The 12,450-nt window shown below is 38.2% G+C and overlaps 1 protein-coding gene across 1 annotated transcript in view; it reads left to right on the plus strand.

Annotated features, from left to right (window-relative positions):
* PTGER3 (prostaglandin E receptor 3) overlaps positions 1–12,450 on the plus strand; it is a 111,981-nt gene that overhangs the window by 69,147 nt on the left and 30,384 nt on the right.

The raw sequence follows: 12,450 nt of genomic DNA on the forward strand, positions 1-12,450 counted from the left end.
CTTCCTTCCTTCCTTCCTTCCTTCCTTCCTTCCTTCCTTCCTTCCTTTCTTTCTTAAATAGTTATTTGCTGAATAGCTATTATATACTATAGGGGTATTTATAAGTGGATCAAATCTGCAAATTAATTGTTGGGCTTCGTGATGGAACAGAAATAAGGAAGGTGAAATTTAGATGGGACTTTGCTGCAAACAAGCTCTGCGACTATAAGACATAATGTTAACTCATATCCTTAGCTGTAAATGAGGGAGTTAGATTGCATGATCTCTTTAGCTTTAAAATGTGTAGTTTTGTTTATTCCTACAGGGTCACAATGGTGACTAAGAACTCTCTCGGTCTCAGGATATGGGTTGCAAATTCCAACAAGTAAGATGATGACAAAAGGCACTATGTTATACTCTGGAGTGTGATTATATGCCATTTTCTTGTTATTTCAATTGTTTCCCTACTATGTTATACCAAGGTAGGAGTCAAAAAGTGCATAATACATATTATTATCTGAATCTGGGGAAACTCATTTGATATCAGAAGCCTAGATTTGCATTTCAACAATCTAAAATTATCTCTATTTTCCCCTCTCAAGTAGGTCAAATTCTGTTCCTATTGACTTATGTGTTTTACTTACTACTTTGACCAATGACTCCCTTTTTACATATCATAAAAATAGAAAATTTGGAAAAAATTAAATTTAGTTCAGCCCCCATCAGAATAATTTATTCATTCTAGATTAATGAAGTTTTATTATATTTGTATAACAAGAGAGGGACAATCTTATAAATATTAGATCTTTCTTGTAAATATTAGATCTTTTTAATATTGTCACCAGAGATGACAATAAATACCCAAAGTTTCCAAGACACTAGTTTTACTTCCCTGGGGGTGGGAGACAGTGAGGCCACATGGATTGTAGTTAGCATGTACTCTGGAACCTGACTCCCTGCATTGGAATCCAAACTCTGCCACATGCTGCTGGGTGACCCTGAACAAGTTGCTTAACCTCTCTGTGTCAGAGAGGTTAAGCAACTTGTCAAGAAAAGATGATAACAGTGCCAACTTCAAAAAATACAATTCATTAATATTTATAAAATGTTTAGAACAGTGCCTGAAAAAATGGAAAGTACTTTATAATTTGGGGCTATTATTTAGGAGAGAGTTGAAGGTAGAGGAAGTAGGAGTAGCAGGTGTAGCACATAAAGAAGCTGGGGGTAAAAAGGGAGGTGAGAAACTTTCCTTTCTTAGGCTAAGGGAAGTCTGAATATTTGAAGGTGGCTGGAAAAAAGTGAACAGAAAGATGGAAGAAAGGAGGGATGGCTGTGGGGGCAGGGTGCTCTGTAACAAGGACACAGGTAATTAGAGCTGATCGGAGGTAAGTACTTATCGAATAGTTATCTGGGTTCCTCAGAAAGCCAGCCAGCCAGGCTTTACAGCATGTTATGGATCTGGCATTGAAATCCTGAAGAAAACAGTGCAGACTCCCATGCTGGTCAGGATCAGGCAGTGGAAGGGAGAAGTTAGTCAGCTACTGTGAGGTGAGTGTCTCATCCGAGGACACTAATGACATGCTAAAGAGGTACTATAGCTCTGGAGTACAGCTGGGTTATTCTGGAAGGAGCCTCACAGACAGACCAACGCAGTGTTCAACAGAGGCAGGGTGGCTCCGGGAACACAGGCGTCAGGCATCTGCGGCCAAACCACAGACGGCCCAGGGGCCACCAGCAAGCCATGGCAGGAGACAAAACAACTAGCTGTGTTCAGGTGTCTGTGGGATGGCTACTTCCACATCAATGTTTTTATCACAGTTTCCATAGGAACATAATGTAGCCCAAGAGGCAAATTCAAATTGAAGATCACACACACACATACACACATACAAACACACAGAGTCTTTTCTAATATGGCTTAGAAAATAAATTTGCTCTAACTGAAATCTTTGGACTCTCCTATCCAGAGAGAGACCAGCATCGTTGGCACATTGGGTATCATACATATTTGGTAATTTGGGAAGAACACACAGAGCTATGAGCTTAGCTGAAGCAGGAGGAAGAGGACTTATTTTGAGCAGGAAAATCTTGGGCAGCATAAAGGACGCCATCTTCGTGGTGACAAGGGGTAAAATATTTAAGAGTGGCACATCAGGGCCTGTACATCCTACACAATCAGGAAGACCCATACTTGAGTGTGGATGAAAACCAGTGTATTAAAGGGGTAAAGCATTAAAAAAGTTTGGCATTGCCTGAGCTTTAGTGGGTTCTACATAGGGTTTTGACCCTTTCTCTCTGCCACCCGAGGGAATTCTTTTTTAAAATATCACTTCTCGGGCGCCTGGGTGGCTCAGTTGGTTGGGCGACTGCTTTCGGCTCGGGTCATGATCCTGGAGTCCCGGGATCGAGTACCGCATCAGGCTCCCTGCTCAGCAGGGAGTCTGTTTCTCCCTCTGACCCTCCTCCCTCTCATGCTCTGTCTCTCATTCTCTCTGTCTCAAATAAATAAATAAAATCTTAAAAAAAAAAAAAGAGAGTATCTTACTGACTGTTAAGCTTACTCTTGAAAAAAAAAAATCACTTCTCAGTATAGATTAAAAAGTTTTGTCCCTAGCTAAGGAGATCCTAGGCATCAGGAGCAGGAGTGGAGAAGATTATTTTCAACAGGACCTTTCCAGAGTTCTCCAATCTAGGCACGCAGCAACCTCCTCCATTACCCCCAGCTAAACTTAACTTGCTAAATATGTGGCTGGCAGTGTATCCCACAAAACTGGAGTCCTACCCAGAACCTCTGAGATACCATATAGCAGTTCTATGTACCCATTCCCAGCTTCTACTTGTTTTGCTGCGAACTGCTCACACTGTGACCTTCAGAGGCTCGCACAAGGGCAGAGCCAGAAGGGCCTAAGAGTTCTGTTCCCCCCAAAGCAACCATGACTGATGGATGTGGGAGTAGAAAAGCCTACACCCCTGGTTAATAAGTGAAGCAAACTTTGACATGTAATTTATACTCCGGAGTTTCCCAAAGGTTCAGACTGAGGCTGGAATCACTTAAAATTTCACTCCTGCGTGGCTTCTCCCTCCGTGTCCTACTTTCCCACTTCCTTACTCATCTTCTTTTTTTCTTGGAGCATATTCTTAATAAGTCACTTGCATACAATTCCTTGTCTTAGTTTCTGCTTCTGGGAGTACTCAGCCTAGGACAGTCCTCACTTATTCATTCATTCATTCATCCATCCAGTCAGTCAGTCATTCAAAAATGTGCACTAAGTGCCCAAGTGCCTTCTTCCCAGTCTTGGGAAGAAGAGCAATATATATAGTTAGTTAAAATGTAACAATGGATATTCTTAAGGGAAATGTGGGGGATATAGAAATTACCCATTTCTAAGCCAAGGGAAACTTTTAATATATGAACATATTATCACGCCTGGAAAAGTGACATACATATAGTAGGTTCTTGTGGGTGCTGAAAAATTTGATCAGTCCTTGTCTCATACTGTTGACCATTGAGGAGAGCCAGTCAGTTACTTAGAAATTGATTTAGTCACAAACATTTATTTGGCGAATTAGAGTTTGAGAAACTGACAGACTAAGTATAATTTGACTAATGTGTACAATGCTATAGGAATACAATAAAAGAAATAATACTTCTCCAAGAAAATGAAAGGCTGGGGCTTGGAGGGTAAGTAGAATGAATTTTGGACAGAAGTAGAGAGAGGCATTTTAGAAAGGTAAGAGCAAACTCCACAGTAATCAGGTGTGAAAAAACATTGGCAAGTCTCAGAGTGCATGGTTTAGGGACTAAAGCAAGGCTCCCATAAAGGGGAGAGGCAGATCAGAGATTAACCTGGAGATACAGGTTGGAACCACTCAGCAGTGGGTCTTCGGTACTCCAGAACTTTATCTTGTAGCATTGGGGAACATTCAAAGATATTTAGGATTGCCAAAGTTTGCCTTAGAAATAATATGAGGGGCGTTTGGTGGTTAAGTGTGGGACTCTTGATTTTGGTTCAGGTCATGATCTCAGGGTTGTGGGATAGAGCCTTGTGTCGGGCTCCCACACAGCATGGAGTCTGCTTGAGATTCTCTCTCTCCCTCTGCCTCTGTCCCTTCCCCTGCTTGAGCACTCTCTCTCTCTCAATTAAAAAAAAAAAAGAATACGAAGGATGTGTTCAAGAGGAGAAAGACTTGGGTCAGAACATTAACTAGTTAAAAATTGTTCCTAGGTTAAATCATAAATAATTTCCAATATTCAACCATTTTTGATCCGAAAAAAATGTCAATTTCATATAGTTCAAACTGATTTGCTAGCCAAGAAGAACGGGGGTGAGAATCTGAACAATGGCACAAAGACTGGAGGGAAGGGGTAAAATAAAAGAGACACATAGGAGAGAAAATTGGCATGAAATGAATGATCCACTGGCTGTGGGGCCAGAGTTAGCTGCAGAATATTAGGTGTGATGGTAAAACAGTTTTCTGAGAATGATGGAGTGAATCACGGGGTGTTTGCCAGGGAAATAAGGCCCACCGGACGAGTGGCTTAGAGAGTGCAATAGGGAACTGTACCATGCTTCCCATTCCCGGCTCTATCCCATGTTACCTTGTAGCGCTTCATTTCTTCAGTTCCTTCTTCTTAAAGATTTTATTTTTAGGTAATCTCAACACCCAACATGAGGCTCAAATTTACAGCCCTGAGATCAGGAGTCACATGCTCCACCGACTGAGCCAGCCAGGCGCCCCTTCAGTTCCTTCTCTTTCTGCTAACTTGACATTGGACAGACATATGATATCCAGATTCCTACAGTTGTATCTGCTTTTCAAGTTAAGCCAACAAATAATGCAACCCCAAGTATTAAGTTAAAGCAGGCCTCCAAACAATAACCTAAGTAGCATAATAGCAGGAAGAGAAAAACCTAGTGGTCCTCTAGGGCAGCTACCCAATCTAACTAGATTGTTCTTTAACAGGGGCACACAGGGGATTCCGAAAGTCTCAGAGAATAAATAGAAAATCCTGTTGTTGTTGTTTTTTTCCTACTCTGACCTTAATTCTGACCACTCTTCCAGAGCCACAATATTTGTTTTTTTTTTAATTTAAATTCAATTAGCTAACATATAGTTCATCATTAGTGTCAGATGTAGTGCTCAATATTTCTATTAAAAGTGTCACTGAACCTCTTCTGTTTGTGCTGAAATAGAAATTGACCAAAATGTAATTTGTGTTACAAAGAAGACATGTCATTACATTGTCCTTCAAATAACACTGCTTTCCTAAAACCGAAATTATCTATTTGCTTAACACAGTCAGGAATTGGAGAACTACATGTCTGTCTGGATAGCTTATATCATTTATGCTACTTGAAATGGGCATGCGCATGCTGTTTAAAATGATCTAACTAAACTTTTGAAGGAAAAAAAACTCTAGGAATCCAATAAAAAAGACTGACGAAGGAAACATTGAATTTGATTTCTTTCTGTTTTTTCTTGTAACACTTCTTTGTGAGAATTTAATTTCATTCTGCTACTTCTTGTAAGAGCATTAGTGAAAAATGTATACCAAGGAAATTTTTTTCTTAGTATTTTTTATTGAATCCAATGAATTTAAGCTATTATTTGGAGAATATTGTTCAGGGATGGGCCTCAGCCAACAGTACAGCATTGTTCATTCATGCCACAAATACTGACTGTCCATGACCTATGTGCCAGGCACTGTGGTAGCTGCCGGAGACACAATGGTGGGCAAAACTAGGCATGGTCCCTGTGCTCATGAAACTTGTAGTCTAGAGATAGCAACAAATGCTAAACAAATAATCACAAAAATAACTTTGTTTCCAAACTACAATGAGCTCCTGAAAGGAAAATAGTGGGTATTACATAGTGGGGGGCCAGTCCTCGTCAACAGGATATTCTCTGAAGAAGTGATATTCCAAGTTGAGATCTGAAGGACAAGTAGGAGTCAGCCAGCTGGTGAGGGAATTGGAGGAATACCATAGGCAGCGGAAGCTTCAAGTACAAAGGCCCTGTGGTAGGAAGAAGGATGACACTGTTCCATGATATTCATAGATGGCTAGTGCAGTCTGAGCAAACAAAGCTGGAGTTGCAGCAGAGGCTAGATCAGATAGGACCTTTGAGGTCCTGTTAAGAATTTGGTCTTTATCCTAAGAGCAACAGAAAGTCACTGAAAGCTAGAAGGTGGTAGAATTGGATTTACCTACACCAATCATTTGAAGCCAGTGAGTTTTTATTCAGTATTTAACAAGTGCTGTGATAACTGCTCTAGGGATTTAGAAGTCATACTAGGCATGGTCTCTACCCTTGTGTAATATCTGGTGTGAGATTGTAAGAGGAAATAGAGGGTGTGTCAAAGCTTGGAGGCAGAAATGAGATAGTCTTGGGAAGATAAGATCTAAAATATCTTTATTTAGTTGGGTATGGCCAATGCAAGTTGATGTATAGAGTACCGGTTCTGCTTCTCTTTAAGAATGTTGAAGGAAGAGTCATCTGACAAAAGGAGTCATCATCAATAATTCTGTCCACTGAAACCCTCTGTCTGTTCACAGATCAGGCACCACACAAACAACTATGCATCCAGCTCCACCTCCTTACCCCACCAGTGCTCCTCAACCTTGATGTGGAGTGACCAGTTGGAAAGGTGAGATTTAGAAGCTGTCTAGATTTACAACATAGCCTTCCCCCATCTCTGCTCTGATCTGCCTTCGTGGGACAAGGACGGAATATCTCTAAGAACCAAAGTGCAAATTAAGCACACACACCTGATTTAGGAAGACTAGATTCCTTCGAGGAATTGTTTTTACCACTTCACTTAGATTTCCTCCAACTAAGATTCTCAGACTGGCTCCAGGCTGATCTTGTGACTGGTCAAGTCTCATGCAGTAAAAGATCCTGCATGTCACTGATTTTTCTTTTTTTCTTTTCTTTTTTTTAAGATTTTATTTATTTATTCATGAGAGACAGAGAGAGAGAGAGGCAGAGGGAGAAGCAGGCTCCCAAGGAGCAGGGAGCCCGATGTGGGACTCGATCCCAGGACCCTGGGATCATGACCTGAGCCGAAGGCAGACGCTTAACCATCTGAGCCACCCAGGCACCCGTCACTGATTTTTCATACGAAGAACAGAGTCCAGGAGGATTTTAAGGCTAAGCTACCTTGTTTTGATTTGACATCAGAGCTCAGTGTACTTCCCACATGGTCAGCACACTCTTGCTTGCCCTTTGACTAGACCTGCTTTGTAGAAAACGTGTACTTCAATGAAGGGACACTCTAGAAAGCAGAACATGATGCTGAATACAATGCATAGTTGGTCATATTAAATTTCAAACATTAGCTTCCTCCTCAAACACCTTACTTCAATATCTCTGTTATTGACTGTAGGGTTAAATGGTCATCTGGGTATTACTCTACTGTGTGATCTTTTTTGTTTTAATGAAAGAAGGTGAAAAGTTTTAATTATGTTTTTTCAAACATAGCGTACTTGGCTTTTCAAATAAGTTGAACTCTTCATTGTAATGGACAGACAGCATGTTCATTTTACTTCATTCCCTGGGTGAGGCTGGGTTCAATGACTACACTACTCCATGTAAGTTGTTAAGACGGATGTGGACATTTAAGCAGCTCAATGTCTTTGGCCATTTGTTCTCCCATGACTGAAGTAACTAAAAGATAATCACTTCTGTCTCTCAGGGGAAGATCAAAATGTGTTTTTCAATAGAGATGTAGCGTGCAACAATGCCTAAAGGATACCAATAAGCTGGTTGATTCTGGAACATAGCTTAAGTCCTGGGGCCAATAAAATTTTTACTCAACTCACCTTTATGGTCCTACATCCTTCTCTTAAATATCTGCATGTAATCCACCTATTCTGTGCATTTTTTTTTCTGTAAACACAAATTTCCTTGGAAAACAAATGAAAGGAAAAGAAGGGAGATATCCAGTTCCCATTTCTTTATTGGTGGGCTCATTCTCATTCCATTTTTAATTTTTAAAGTAAATTCTATTGTCCTTTCCCTTCATTATGAAAATAAGCCAGGCTCTCTACAGAAACTTTGCAAAATAAGGAAAATTAGAAAGAAAAGCAGCTTTTTTTTATTCTTATGTTAATCCCCATACATTACATCATTAGTTTTAGATGAAGTGTTCCATGATTCATTGTTTGTAAGAAAAGCAGCTTCTTAAACTTTACTTCCACTACTCAAGAAAATCTCACCATCATTTTAGTAAATTCCTTTTCATCTTTTTCCCCTGCACTTTCCTTGATTTTGTTTTACATACTTAGGATAATATTATATGTGCATATTGTATCTTGTTTTTACCCAATTTAACATAAAAGAAACATTTCCCAGACTATTTATAAATTCTTTAAAAAGTAATTTTAATACTTACATGTGTCTATTAAAAGAATACATTGTAGTTTACTAATCATAATCTGTGTTCAAATTTGGCACCACAACGAATGGAAATATATCATTACCTAAAGACTGAAATGCAATTTAAAAATATTTGTGATTGTTTTTATCAGAAGTTTACTTTAGGAAATAAATAGCATGTAAATTTTTAATATTTTTTAAAGATGCATATAGTGTGACTGCTTTCCAGAAAACTATAGAGATTTGAAATTTCATCAGGAATGTTGGAGAATTTCTGCTTTGCTTCATCCTAACCAGCACTGTATATTATTTTAAAACACACACACACACACACACACACACCCCATTGGTTTGATAGGAGAAAAATTGTATTTCATAGTTATTTCAATTTGCTTTCTTCCTTTTATCCTTCTAGGGTATAGTTATACACTGATTTGGGGCTTGTTTTTATGGCAAGATTATTTGACCACTCAATGTGTCTACAATTGATACAGCATCATGATTTGATTATTCTACTGGACTACAAATTTGGAAACCAGAAAAATTACTCATAAAAAAATATACTTAGCATAATTAAATAATTCAGAAGCTTAAGTGATCCAAAATACCAGAGTTATTTAAATTGCTTTTATTTACAAAACATACGTGTAATTACTTCAAACAAGAATGTTTCGATGTCTAAGACATATGTATTTCTCACTTACACCTTCTCCTCACACCATACAAAAAAAGTACCCCTACCCATGCTTATTACATCTTTCTCTCTCTATTCTAACAGATAATGAAAGAACGGAGCTGACTTTTTATTGAAATTCCTGCTTCCCTGAGTTTGTGTGTTTCTTCCCACCTGAGAAGGAGAATTTATGTTTGATTTGGATTGTTTCTTCATTTTCATCTTTTTAAAAAATTTAATGTTTTTTCTTGCCAGTAATACCCACTGAAAGCAGGTTTATGATCATAATTTGTGCCTTTGAGTGTTAAATTGGCTTCTGGGACTAGGTTTTGAGGACATTTTTAAGAAGCTGGGGGTGATTTCACAGATAATGATTGGTGAAAAAGTGAGAAAAAGAAAAACCCAATTTCTAGGAGTTTTCCCGCAACTTCAAACCTTTGCCTGAATCTCAACCAGTGTGGACATCTTTGCATTTTATGGTAGTTTTGATTTTATAATGAGTTTGAAAAAATCAGTATAAGCTTTCAACAGTGAAAAGTCAACATTTTGAGAGAAAGAATTCAATTAATAGGACATAAACTTTAATGGGATAGAAGAGGGTGCCGGATGGAGGCAAGAGGGCATCGTGACAAAAGATACTTATGCCAGATGTGTGATGAATGTATTGGAGATACCGTGTCCCTCTGGGCTAAGCTTGGAACTAAACATCTTTAGGTCTGTATTCTGGTTATGTGTCACTGTGTAACTCAGCAATCAATGTAAGTGTTATTTGTCTTTGAAGACTGAAAGGAGTGGATGCAGCTAAGGGTTTTCCTGAAATGTCACAGGAAACAATACTGAGGTTACGTGATTAGCTGTTGTGTTAGAGCAATAAAAATCCAGGCACAGCCCTCTGATTTACCACAATCTGTTCAGGATTTCTTAAACTTTCTTCCCACGTGGCATACAAAAAGGTAAAATTAATAAGTGACATAGTTATTCAATATCAAATTACTTTTTGAGAAATAAAGAAATCTATTTTATCTGAATTGAAATGAGAAACTCTATGAGCTTTTAACAAATACTTTTGAGTCATTGGATGTCTTTCAGCTAATGTCCTTACCTGTTTGTAAATTCAACCAATCTTTCTTTCTCTTGCCTCTCTTCCCCAACCCCGCACCTTCCTCCTTCTTTTTCCTCTCCTCATTCACTTAATTCAACACATATTTATTGAGTGTCCTTCTTTAAGCACTGTACTAAGGGCCATGCTGTCACCTACAAGGACATCTTAGGAAGACACGATAATATGGTATCAGTAGTTTTGCCATAGGAGCATATACTGCGGCTCCACCGTCCTCCCTGCCAACTAGATTAAACCAAAACAGTGAGTCATTCCTTTCAATAGTTGAGTCAGTTGCGGGTTAGCTGGAAACCACAATTATTTTCACTCAAACTTGTATTTTAAACGGCTTTATGTAACTCACACGCAGATGATGCCAGACACAATCCCTTTATTCAGGTTTAAATTCAGTGAGTTTTATTGAGCAAGTAGAATTTGCCAGCAATCATAAGAATGCCCATGCTTCTGTTACTGCTATCTGCCCATCATCCATCTATGTGGTTGTCTAGTTGCCATATATTTTTTTTATTTGTACAAAAGAGGCCTAAGGCTGCAGAGGGCTTGCCCAACGTCACATGGCTAATATAAGTAAGAATTTAGATCTAGTGTAAGTTCTTTGATTCCAGGTTTATTTTCTTTCTATAGTACAGTGGGGATGTGAGATCTGTTTCAATAATATTCCATTTCTAAGACAATGTGATGTAGTAATAGAAGCATGGGTTTTGGAATGAAACTTGGATTTAAATCTGGCTGTGTCACTCACTAACTCCATGACCTTGAGAAATTTAATTGATTGCATTGAATCTCAATGAATTAATCTATAAATTAAAGATAATAATACTTACCTGTGGGGTTATTGTGATAATGTATGTAAAGTGAGTCTAACACAGTAGATACTCAGTAAGTACTGACTGCAATAAATTCTTTATCCAGACTTATCTCCAACTGTATAATATGAGTTCTCAATTTCAACTACAAACTGGCTTCCTGATTGTGTAGGCTTACATGTCATGGACAGAATCAACTTCAAATCTCTTGATGCTGTTCTTGCTTATAATACCTCATGATTATTTTTCCCCATGTAAAACCTACACTTCTCCCACATGTACAAATTTGACCTTGCCCTTGGGTCTTGAACAGTTAAAGTATCTTTTTTCTCTTCTTAACTCTATGCTACTCTGAAGTTACACAGTGATCATTTTGATGATTATTGTATTATTCTTCAAATATTTTCATTATGTATGTCTTTTTCCCTTAACAAAAATTCTATTTCATGGTGGACAGGACCCTTTTCTTATATTTTCTTCATAGATCTCTTAGCACTAGTGCAGTATTTGACACCAAGAAAGATGCTCCTTATTTGGTAAATTCTCAACAAAAGTAACATTTATGTACAATATTAGCAGTTGCAAATTTAAATGAATGTGATAGAAAGCCCTTTATTTCCATGTTGCTATTTAACTTGGGAAATTTTATGTTAAACTTTTCTGATTTAAAAATGTTAATCCAGGGGCACCTGGGTGGCTCAGTCATTAAGCATCTGCCTTCGGCTCAGGTCATGATCCCAGGGTCCTGGGATCGAGCCCCACATCAAGCCCCGCATCGAGCCCCACATCAAGACCCACATCGGCTCCCTGCTCCGCAGGAAGCCTGCTCCTCCCTCTCCCACTCCCCCTGCTTGTGTTCCCTCTCTCACTGTCAAATAAATTAATAAAATCTAAAATAAAATGCTAATCCAGGCAGAATAATCACTTGTGGTTTAACATGATAATGTTTATTAAAATTCTATAGGTGAATGTCATAAGGTAATAAAATGATTGGAAAAGTTTGAAAAATAATGACTATTTGGTAAAGATATTTCTCACATAATTAGGAATGATCTTTGTCCAATTAGTTTGAAATCTGATGGAAAGACAGTGTATGTATGTATAAAATACTTTTGAAGCTTTAATTTTTAATCCACAGAAATGTATCCATTTCATTAAATTCACCCAAAATAATAAGTTCTGTAACATATGTTCTCAAATATTCAGGATCATGATTCAGCAACACACTGATTTTTAACAAGTGCTTTCCTCCTCATTTTTTAAATTATCTTGCATAAACATTGATTCTCATAATTACGTAATGAGGTTACAATGAGAATAGAACTAGCCCTCAAAATAAAATGAATTTCTGCCAAAGAGAGAAACGGGGCTTGATCTACAGTTTTATTGTAATTATAGTACCTACTGTAGAGCTCTGTGGAATACATATGCAAAAAAAATCCGTGATATTAATATGCTTTGCAGCTGAGTTGTATAGACTTGGTTCTTGACTA

Source organism: Mirounga leonina, unplaced genomic scaffold (assembly GCF_011800145.1).
Source record: "Mirounga leonina isolate KUSES-001 unplaced genomic scaffold, KU_Mleo_1.0 Mir_173, whole genome shotgun sequence".
In the NCBI taxonomy this organism is placed as follows: domain Eukaryota; kingdom Metazoa; phylum Chordata; class Mammalia; order Carnivora; family Phocidae; genus Mirounga; species Mirounga leonina.